The 11773-nt window shown below is 43.4% G+C and overlaps 1 non-coding gene across 1 annotated transcript; it reads left to right on the top strand.

Annotated features, from left to right (window-relative positions):
* Positions 1 to 11228: 11228 nt before the first annotated feature.
* Positions 11229 to 11369, top strand: LOC130106516 (U4 spliceosomal RNA). The gene has a single exon (XR_008809724.1). It is a non-coding gene; the product is annotated as a U4 spliceosomal RNA (small nuclear RNA).
* The last annotated feature ends 404 nt before the right edge of the window (positions 11370 to 11773 follow it).

Consider the following 11773-nt stretch of genomic DNA (forward strand, 5'->3'; position numbering starts at 1 on the left):
AGAAGAGAGCAGGCACTGCCCCAAAGACTCATGGGATGAATCAAGAGTGGCGGCCCTGTGTCAGACTTACAGCTGAGGCAGCTGTACACAAGATGGAAGTGTGTGAGAAAGAGAGAGCGAGAGACAGGGAGAAGAGACACGGAGAGCAAAATAAGAAAATGAAAAAGAGAGAGATCGGATAATGAGATCCGTGCAGAGAAACGGCCTTCACTGGCAACCATGTGAGTGATGAGTTACAGGCCAGAGCAGACAGACACATGTGCGACTGGATTATTTTTAAGTGTGACTGGATTGTTAAACAACACAGTTTTGCAGAACAGCAGATCATGACGCTGTAACAAAAATATTTCAGTCAGAGGTTAAACCCAACAATGCATTTCTAAACTACATCAATCTCTTTTCAAAATAAAGCTGCAGTTCACACAAAAGAAATAGCCTACCACATTTTTATTTTGTACCTGTATCATGCTAATACTATGGTATTCTTTGCAGCACCACGCAATACCATTGCATATAAACTATTCAGAACCATAGGCATACAAAGTACCAAAGTATTACCATCCTGTATCAACAACTGCTTTGTAAGTGTTTGCATTGAAGGACTAAGCATTTCATTCGGGAAAATTCAATATAGAATATTTTATAATAATTTATATCAAGCCAAAACCTTCAGCTCAGTTTCTATTTGAGTTCAATTGAATTTGAGCCGTTTATGACAGCGCTGGTTAGTGTGAGACTTCAGTGTGGCCCTATGACACGATTGGCTGCACTATCTGTAATGTTAAGTGCTGTTTGCTGAAAGTTGTGTATTTATGCACACTTTATTTGAAGTTGCTGCCGTTTTGCACTGAATTTCCCTTCAGGGATCAATAAAGTATACCGTTTCCATCTGTCTGTTGTTGTGCGCGCGCTCGACGCCGTTAGAGAGCCCTCTACTGGCCGAGACGAGCAACAAACATTTGCTGTAGCCTACGTGTGCCCTAAACCAGAAAAAAAAGGCCTTGGTTAAATTTAACTACCCATAAAAGATGTGAATTCCTCATCCATCCTCTTTCAGACCTTGAGACAGAAAGTCAATACGGCCTTACTGCCGATTCCGTTTTCATAGCCTGATTCATAATGATTTACTTCCCAGACAGCTGAAATTTCCAGCGTCTTTTTTCCCCTCCAAGCTTCAGACTGTTGAAGTGAAGGATCCTGGCGCCTGTAAATCGTCCCAGTCAGTGGCTTCCCGGGGCCCGTGGAAAGATTGTGTGGCAGATGGAGGCTCTTACACGAGGAAAGGTGGCATAGCGTGAGATCGCAGAGTTGAGAAAAACTCATCACACATTCTAAGGCGGCTAATTTTAGACACACGTTTCGCTAAAGCGCCCCATGTGATTCATCGCACACCTCCGCTGCTCGGAGACTGCAGTCCCGCTGGAAAAGCGGCAGTTCACTAGAATTGTGTACAAAACGAAATTCTGAATTATACAGGGGTCGTTCACACAGACGTCCTTGCGTCTGTGCTGTTTAAAAAAAGCGCCACAGATCTCTATGTCGAGCTAAAATGTAGCTTGTAAGAAAAAGAAAAGAAAAAAAAACACGTCAAAGAACTTCAAGAGACTTTATTGAATACCACGGCTACTATGGAAGCTCACCCAAAAATGAAAATGCTGTCATTATTACTCACCGTCATGTCGTTCCAACCCCGTAAGACTTTCGTTCATCTTAAAAACATAAATGAAGATATAGGCGATTTGAAGAAATCTGAGAGATTCCTGTCCCTTAGACAGCTATGCAAAGAGACGTAAAACTAGTCCATATTGAGTGGTTTAGTCCTTAGTTAAATTTTCTGAAGAGACTCGATCACTATATATGATAAACAGATTGAATTTAGGTTTTTGTTCACATATAAACATTCATCAACTCACTCATCAGTTGTGCTAAACAGAAGCTCAACTCGTTCGCTTCATGTGCAAGAACCAATGAGGATCATTCTCGTGTTACGCAGCACGTTTGAGCTTCTTCAAGAACCAATGAGGTTCATTCTCGTGTTACGCAGCATGTTTGAGCTTTAGCAAGAACCAATGAGGTTCATTCTCGTGTTACGCAGCACGTTTGAGGTTCAGCAAGAACCAATGAGGTTCATTCTCGTATTACGCAGCACGTTTGAGGTTCAGCAAGAACCAATGAGGTTCATTCTCGTGTTACACAGCACGTTTAAACTTCAGCAAGAACCAATGAGGTTCATTCTCGTGTTACACATCACGTTTGAGCTTTAGCAAGAACCAATGAGGTTCATTCTCGTGTTACGCAGCACGTTTGAGCTTCAGCAAGAACCAATGAGGTTCATTCTTGTGTTACGCAGCACGTTTGAGCTTCAGCAAGAACCAATGAGGTTCATTCTCGTGTTACACAGCACGTTTGAGCTTCAGCAAGAACCAATGAGGTTCATTCTTGTGTTACACAGCACGTTTGAGCTTCTTCAAGAACCAATGAGGTTCATTCTCGTGTTACACATCACGTTTGAGCTTTAGCAAGAACCAATGAGGTTCATTCTTGTGTTACGCAGCACGTTTGAGCTTCAGCAAGAACCAATGAGGTTCATTCTCGTGTTACACAGCACGTTTGAGCTTCTGCAAGAACCAATGAGGTTCATTCTCGTGTTACGCAGCACGTTTGAGCTTAAGCAAGAACCAATGAGGTTCATTCTTGTGTTACGCAGCACGTTTGAGCTTCTGCAAGAACCAATGAGGTTCATTCTCGTGTTACAGCACGATGGTCTCCCAAGCTGACAAGCTGAAAAGTGCCAAAAACTCGGTACAACCAGACAGGGAGAGTACTGTTTCAACAGGGACTGGTACATATCCAAAAACATTTTATTGTCATAGTACCATCCTGAAAATCACTATATACAATGCAACAAACAAAAAAAACGTTTATACAGTGTGTGCCATTGTAAAGACTGTACATCTATCCCTCGCAGCCTCGTTTTCATCCGCGGTAAATTCAATATGGCGCCTGTTTACCTGACTATGGTCTATAGCTGCAGTTTAGACACAGTGGTTTTTGCTGTATCCTCACAGCAGCTTGTGTGACAGACAAAGTTACACACAGTAGATACATATTTGTGTGTGTGTGTGTGTGTGTGTGTGTGTGTGTGTGTGTGTGTGTGTGTGTGTGTGTGTGTGTGTGTGTGTGTGTGTGTGTGTGTGTGCGCGCTTTTGACCAGCTGCATGTGCTAATTGTGTTGCGCAGGTATGCCCACCTGTGTGCTATGAGATCAGCTCCATTCATGCGTCCACACTTGCATCTGTTGGTTTTGTTCGTCCTGCGTTGTGTTTGAGAGCTGTGTAGCTTTATGACTCAGTGGAGTGAGAGATGATGAGATGATAGTCACTCCTCCACTCAACCTAATTCAATTCTGGTTCCTTATTCACCCAGATCTAATGCGAGACTCCACACCGACTCGTACATAAATAACCTGCATTTGGTAAGCCGAAACGGAAATGTCAGTGTTATTTCTTGATAATGATCGTGATAATGAGAACTTCACTGAATTGACAGACACACGGACTCATAGATAACTAGGTTGTTGTCATCATCACTTTGATCAAAGAGCACAAAAGCATCTTCATTTTCATAACTCAGGCTTAATTTTTAAATCATCTAATTCCTGCTTTGCTTTGATCTCCTCTGTGATTACAGTTTCTTTCAGTTCGCATGCATTTTTGCTACATTTCAGTTGCTTAAAATAAACTAATAATAATATTTGATAAAAATAATTATATTTTATATTTATTTTATAACATCCATAAGTGTCTTATTAATAATAAAAACACTACTTTTATTTCTTTAAAATTTCTTATATTTATTTTATCATATTTATTAGTAATAATAATGATGATAATTGACTTTTGCTCTATTATGCAATATAATTGTTCTATAAAATATTTTGTTATATGATATTAATAAGTAACTTAATAATAATGATAATTCATTATCCAATTATATTTTATATTTATTTTATAAAATAAATAATAGTAACTTATTGATAATACTATAATAATTATAATCATAATAATAAGACTTAATAATTATAAGTAACTTATTTTCTCTAATACTTTGATTTTATATTTATTTATCATTAGTTAGTATAAAATAATGATGATAATTAACATTTATAATGCACTATTGCTCTCTAAAAGCAGCAGCTAGAGCTCTTATAGAACCAGAAAGTATGATCATATCAGCCCGGTTCTGTCAACACTGCATTGGCTCCCTATTAAACATTGTATACATTTTCAACTACATGCGGAAGATCCTTTTCCTATTTAGCACCAGTTTAAATCTTGACTAAAAACACATCTCTTTAACCTGGAATAGACATAGAACATTATCAATTTCTATAATTCAAATCAGTTAAATGATTGTTAGGCTGCATAAATTAGGTCAGCCGGAACCGGGAACACTTCCTATAACACCCGATGTACTCGTTACATCATAAGAAGAATGGCATATGCTAATATTAGTCTCTCTGTTTATCCCGAGGTTACTGTAGTCAGCCGGATCCGGGTCGGATCCAGATCAGATGGAGGACCTACGCCTAGACACGACCACAACGCATGATATAGTCAGCCGTATCCGGGCCGTATCCAGATCAGATGGTAGACCTACGCCTAGACACGACCACAACGCATGATGTAGTCAGCCGTATCCGGGCCGGATCCAGATCAGATGGAGGACCTACGCCTAGACACGACCACAACGCATGATGTAGTCAGCCGGAACCGGGCCGTATGCAGATTAGGGCTGTTGGAACGAATTCCGAAATTCGAATATAATTCGAATATTAAAAAAATCAATACTATTCGAATGCTGAAGTTACTATTCGAATATTGCTTTTTTATGTATATATTCTTTTTTTTATATGCAATCTTGCCTTTCTCGCCACCTTGGCTTACACACATGTGAAAATTAAATGCTTTTGTTTCGTCTGATGAACAATAAAGTTTTTGAATCGTAACACAATTATCCACGCTGTATCATCATAACAATAGGCTACTGTTAAAAATGATTTAATGACGTGAAAAAATATTAATAATAGGATGAATTTGAGCATTTAATATTAGAATATTATTCGAATATTAAATAAAATAAGGAATGGAATTCGAATAGTATTATAGAGGAAGATTGACAGCCCTAATGCAGATCAGATGGTGGACCTGCTCCTAGACACGACCACAACGCATGATGTAGTCAGCCGGATCCGGGCCGGATCCAGATCAGATGGTGGACCTACGCCTAGACACGACCACAACGCATGATGTAGTCAGCCGGAACCGGGCCGGATCCAGATCAGATGGTGGACCTGTTCCTAGACACGACCACAACGCATGATGTAGTCAGCCGGAACCGGGCCGGATCCAGATCAGATGGTGGACCTGTTCCTAGACACGACCACAACGCATGATGTAGTCAGCCGGAACCGGGCCGGATCCAGATCAGATGGTGGACCTGTTCCTAGACACGACCACAACGCATGATGTAGTCAGCCGGATCCGGGCCGGATCCAGATCAGATGGTGGACCTGCTCCTAGACACGACCACAACGCATGATGTAGTCAGCCGGATCCGGGCCGGATCCAGATCAGATGGTGGACCTGCTCCTAGACACGACCACAACGCATGATGTAGTCAGCCGGATCCGGGCCGGATCCAGATAATTTGGTGGACCTCCTCCTGACACGACCACAACGCATGATGTAGTCAGCCGGATCCGGGCCGGATCCAGATCAGATGGTGGACCTGCTCCTAGACACGACCACAACGCATGATGTAGTCAGCCGGATCCGGGCCGGATCCAGATCAGATGGTGGACCTGCTCCTAGACACGACCACAACGCATGATGTAGTCAGCCGGATCCGGGCCGGATCCAGATCAGATGGTGGACCTGCTCCTAGACACGACCACAACGCATGATGTAGTCAGCCGGATCCGGGCCGGATCCAGATCAGATGGTAGACCTACGCCTAGACACGACCACAACGCATGATGTAGTCAGCCGGAACCGGGCCGGATCCAGATCAGATGGTGGACCTGTTCCTAGACACGACCACAACGCATGATGTAGTCAGCCGGAACCGGGCCGGATCCAGATCAGATGGTGGACCTGTTCCTAGACACGACCACAACGCATGATGTAGTCAGCCGGAACCGGGCCGGATCCAGATCAGATGGTGGACCTGTTCCTAGACACGACCACAACGCATGATGTAGTCAGCCGGATCCGGGCCGGATCCAGATCAGATGGTGGACCTGCTCCTAGACACGACCACAACGCATGATGTAGTCAGCCGGATCCGGGCCGGATCCAGATCAGATGGTGGACCTGCTCCTAGACACGACCACAACGCATGATGTAGTCAGCCGGATCCGGGCCGGATCCAGATAATTTGGTGGACCTCCTCCTGACACGACCACAACGCATGATGTAGTCAGCCGGATCCGGGCCGGATCCAGATCAGATGGTGGACCTGCTCCTAGACACGACCACAACGCATGATGTAGTCAGCCGGATCCGGGCCGGATCCAGATCAGATGGTGGACCTGCTCCTAGACACGACCACAACGCATGATGTAGTCAGCCGGATCCGGGCCGGATCCAGATAATTTGGTGGACCTCCTCCTAGACACGACCACAACGCATGATGTAGTCAGCCGGATCCGGGCCGGATCCAGATAATTTGGTGGACCTCCTCCTGACACGACCACAACGCATGATGTAGTCAGCCGGATCCGGGCCGGATCCAGATCAGATGGTGGACCTGCTCCTAGACACGACCACAACGCATGATGTAGTCAGCCGGATCCGGGCCGGATCCAGATCAGATGGTGGACCTGCTCCTAGACACGACCACAACGCATGATGTAGTCAGCCGGATCCGGGCCGGATCCAGATCAGATGGTGGACCTGCTCCTAGACACGACCACAACGCATGATGTAGTCAGCCGGATCCGGGCCGGATCCAGATAATTTGGTGGACCTCCTCCTAGACACGACCACAACGCATGATGTAGTCAGCCGGATCCGGGCCGGATCCAGATAATTTGGTGGACCTCCTCCTGACACGACCACAACGCATGATGTAGTCAGCCGGATCCGGGCCGGATCCAGATCAGATGGTGGACCTGCTCCTAGACACGACCACAACGCATGATGTAGTCAGCCGGATCCGGGCCGGATCCAGATAATTTGGTGGACCTCCTCCTAGACACGACCACAACGCATGATGTAGTCAGCCGGATCCAGATCAGATGGTGGACCTGCTCCTAGACACGACCACAACGCATGATGTAGTCAGCCGGATCCGGGCCGGATCCAGATAATTTGGTGGACCTCCTCCTAGACACGACCACAACGCATGATGTAGTCAGCCGGATCCGGGCCGGATCCAGATCAGATGGTGGACCTGCTCCTAGACACGACCACAACGCATGATGTAGTCAGCCGGATCCGGGCCGGATCCAGATAATTTGGTGGACCTCCTCCTAGACACGACCACAACGCATGATGTAGTCAGCCGGATCCGGGCCGGATCCAGATAATTTGGTGGACCTCCTCCTGACACGACCACAACGCATGATGTAGTCAGCCGGATCCGGGCCGGATCCAGATCAGATGGTGGACCTGCTCCTAGACACGACCACAACGCATGATGTAGTCAGCCGGATCCGGGCCGGATCCAGATAATTTGGTGGACCTCCTCCTAGACACGACCACAACGCATGATTTAGTCAGCCGGATCCGGGCCGGATCCAGATCAGATGGTGGACCTGCTCCTAGACACGACCACAACGCATGATGTAGTCAGCCGGATCCGGGCCGGATCCAGATAATTTGGTGGACCTCCTCCTAGACACGACCACAACGCATGATGTAGTCAGCCGGATCCGGGCCGGATCCAGATAATTTGGTGGACCTCCTCCTGACACGACCACAACGCATGATGTAGTCAGCCGGATCCGGGCCGGATCCAGATCAGATGGTGGACCTGCTCCTAGACACGACCACAACGCATGATGTAGTCAGCCGGATCCGGGCCGGATCCAGATAATTTGGTGGACCTCCTCCTAGACACGACCACAACGCATGATGTAGTCAGCCGGATCCGGGCCGGATCCAGATCAGATGGTGGACCTGCTCCTAGACACGACCACAACGCATGATGTAGTCAGCCGGATCCGGGCCGGATCCAGATAATTTGGTGGACCTCCTCCTAGACACGACCACAACGCATGATGTAGTCAGCCGGATCCGGGCCGGATCCAGATAATTTGGTGGACCTGCTCCTAGACACGACCACAACGCATGATGTAGTCAGCCGGATCCGGGCCGGATCCAGATCAGATGGTGGACCTGCTCCTAGACACGACCACAACGCATGATGTAGTCAGCCGGATCCGGGCCGGATCCAGATCAGATGGTGGACCTGCTCATAGACACGACCACAACGCATCCCTGAAGTGTCAGCAGAGGTTAGACTCCCCCTGTGAAGGCCTCATCAACACGACAGCCATCAGCACTGATCCTCAACAAACACGTCTCCATACCGGCGTGATGACTCCGATCTTAAACCAGATGGAACTGGATAATATTCCGATTGTTCTAATCCAATCACCCGTAATGCTGCCTGAATCATAATCATACACTGTTCGTTCGTTGGCCAGGGGAGAACTGGCTCCCCGACTGGGCCTGGTTTCTCCCAAGGTTTTTTTCTGATGGAGGTTTGGTTCCTTGCCACTGTTGCATTTTTCGCCTTTGTCGCCTTTGTTGCCATTGGCTTTTGGGTTGCTTAGTTGGGGACACTTAATATTCAACAATATTATTGATCTGCCTGCATTTACACCATTATATGAGAACTGAACTGAGCTGGATGATGACATCACTGCTTTCTCCAGAGCAGCTGTATAGATAAATTAACTAAATTAATAACTTTTTTACAACAGAAATGAACCATCACTGAACGTACTGGACTATGACACTAATTTCTTCTAGATCGGCTGTAAAGCAGAAACAAACTTTGTTGCATTATTTTCCTGTTATCACTGTAAAGCTGCTTTGAAACAATCTGTATTGTAAAAAGCGCTATATAAATAAAGCTGACTTGACTTGACTTTAAATTAGGGCTGTCAAACAATTAATCACGATTAATCGCATCCAAAATAAAAGTTTGTGTTTACATAATATATGAGTGTGTACTGTGCATAATTATTTTTAATACATAAATACCCACACATGCATGTGTATTTAAGAAATATTTGCATGTATATACTGTATATAGACTGAATGTAGCCTATATATAATGTATATTTTATCTAATATAAACATTTTATATATAAATAACATATTTTTCTGAAATATATACGTGTGTGCATTTATATACAAAATAATTATACACAGTACACACACATATATTATGTACACACAAACTTTTATTTTGGATGCGATTAATCGCGATTAATCTTTTGACAGCCCTACTTTAAATATGATTTTATTTGTGTGACTTAATAATACTAATATTTTGTGGTATAATTCATATTTCTATTTATTTTATAATAGCAATATGTAACATTAATAATATTTAAAATAACAATAGTAATAATAAGCTTATTATAAGTAACGTTATTTTTTACATAATTATATTTTCTATTTATTTTTAAATATTAATAAGTAATAATAATAATGATATATATATATAAAGCAAAATAATTGTTCTATAAAAAATGTATATAGTATAAGTTAAAGTATAAATTAAGTTAAAGTACAAATTACAGTATAATTATGTTATATTTATTTTATAATATCAATATATTGTATTATTGAGTATTACTCCCTGCTGTGGAGCTGTGAAATGGTGGAGATGTTCAAACATGACATTTTTATCCTTCAGACCAGCAGCTCTTTCTCACAGAGAAAGCTCGAGCTCTCGTGTGGGTTTGGTGTAAAACCCCCAGCGATTTCACGGTGCAGCGGGTACGGCGTGGGTACGGCGTGGGTGCGGCCCGGCCCGGTCGCTCAGCCTGATCCAATGCCATCACTCTGCCATCTGTTCATCTCTATTTCCAGGCCCCTCAGGCTGCTTCCATATGCGAAGCTCCATCCTGGACCCATACAGAGGTTAAATGTTTAATATATATATATATATATATATATATATATATATATATATATATATATATATATTTAAAGAGATTTCTAGAACAGTAAGTGTGCAATGACAAACATTGTGGATAGAGAAACTACAACAATTTATCAAAGACAGATGTGTCCTACATTTATCAGCCCTAAAAACTATACAATGCTTTTCATAAAATAGGAAAATAGGTTTGAGAAAGTTCTTTATCTGAATGATAAATGAGTTTAAACAATCCAAACGCAAATCTTTTAGGTTATGTAGGTCAACGTGAGCTGCAGAAATCAATTCCTCCTCATGACTGACCGTTCTGCTGATCATGAAGAAGACTTCATCCTGTCAGTCAAAGTGCTGACATCATCACCAGACAGTCACAGACTCACTGACCCTGTCAGCATCAGCACAATGAAAAACATCAAACCACAATGAACAACCTGACAATGCATTTTTATACACATTAATATAACAGTAGTAGCTATAGGCTACAATAATTCCGTATATATTGTAACCTCTTGGTTATGCCTTTATTGTGGATTGTTTGTAGTTGCAGTTTTAATGTTGATGTCACATCTCATAATTGAGCTGTTTCTGACATCTAGCGGTGGTTAAATGCGCTGCATCAGAGTGACGCTTACGTGGCCGTGATGTCACTACACTGTTTTGTTTTGCTCTTAAATTAGGATTTATAATTCTCTTGTGCCATATTTTCGTTTGTGTTCTGGTATTACTTGTATGGATAAGCAGGTCCACTGATATCCTCGGATTCAGGGTTGATTATTATTGCTCTGAAACTGAATGTTCCATCATTTGCCCACGTTTCACCTACGTCACTGCGTTCCCATGATGCAACGCGAAAGTAAGCAAAAATATATTTTTTAAATGCTATTTTTGCTTATTTGCACATTTTAGACACACCACTCGACTGATATCAGCACTCATGTTTAGTCCTACTTTTCGCTTGGTTAGCTTGTCATGAGCGACATTTTGTTACCGTCTCTGTAAAGGGTGGCATGTTTGAGGGGATACTGAGCGTGCTACAATATATCTTTAGCTTTGCGCAGTGGCAGTATCGTAGCCTATGAGGTTTATCCGAGGCGCGATTATTGCTAATTGAAAACTTTACCCAATACCCCGCCGTGACGACTTGAAATATAGTCGGCACTGGCAATTTTTGACGGTCTTTTCGAGGACTGATAAATCTGTGAAAAATAGAAAATCAATACTAGAATAGTGAAATTCGCGCGAATTGAATGACGTGGTTATTCCTCAAGAAGTAATCAATTTAATTCAAAAATACTTTGAGTAGCGCTTTCATAATACTTATTGTTTCAAAACAGCTTTACAGAAAGTACATTCCAGAAATGTACATAGAAAAATACAGTTAGTTATTCATCATGCATTAAATTAGGGCATAACATATCGCCGGCGTTGAGTCGTCTCATCGCAGGTGTTGGGGCATCTGAAGTCTCCGTGAGAGTCTGGATACAAACTGGAGCTGACGAACGCTATTTACCAGGGGACTAGCGTCCCGAGATAACAGCAGAAAAGCAGATGGGAAATAATGAGCGTAGCTGCTGTTCATGATATTAATGCA

This window comes from Rhinichthys klamathensis, unplaced genomic scaffold (genome assembly GCF_029890125.1).
Source record: "Rhinichthys klamathensis goyatoka isolate OS25496 unplaced genomic scaffold, OSU_Roscu_1.1 h1tg000341l_1, whole genome shotgun sequence".
In the NCBI taxonomy this organism is placed as follows: Eukaryota; Metazoa; Chordata; class Actinopteri; order Cypriniformes; family Leuciscidae; genus Rhinichthys; species Rhinichthys klamathensis.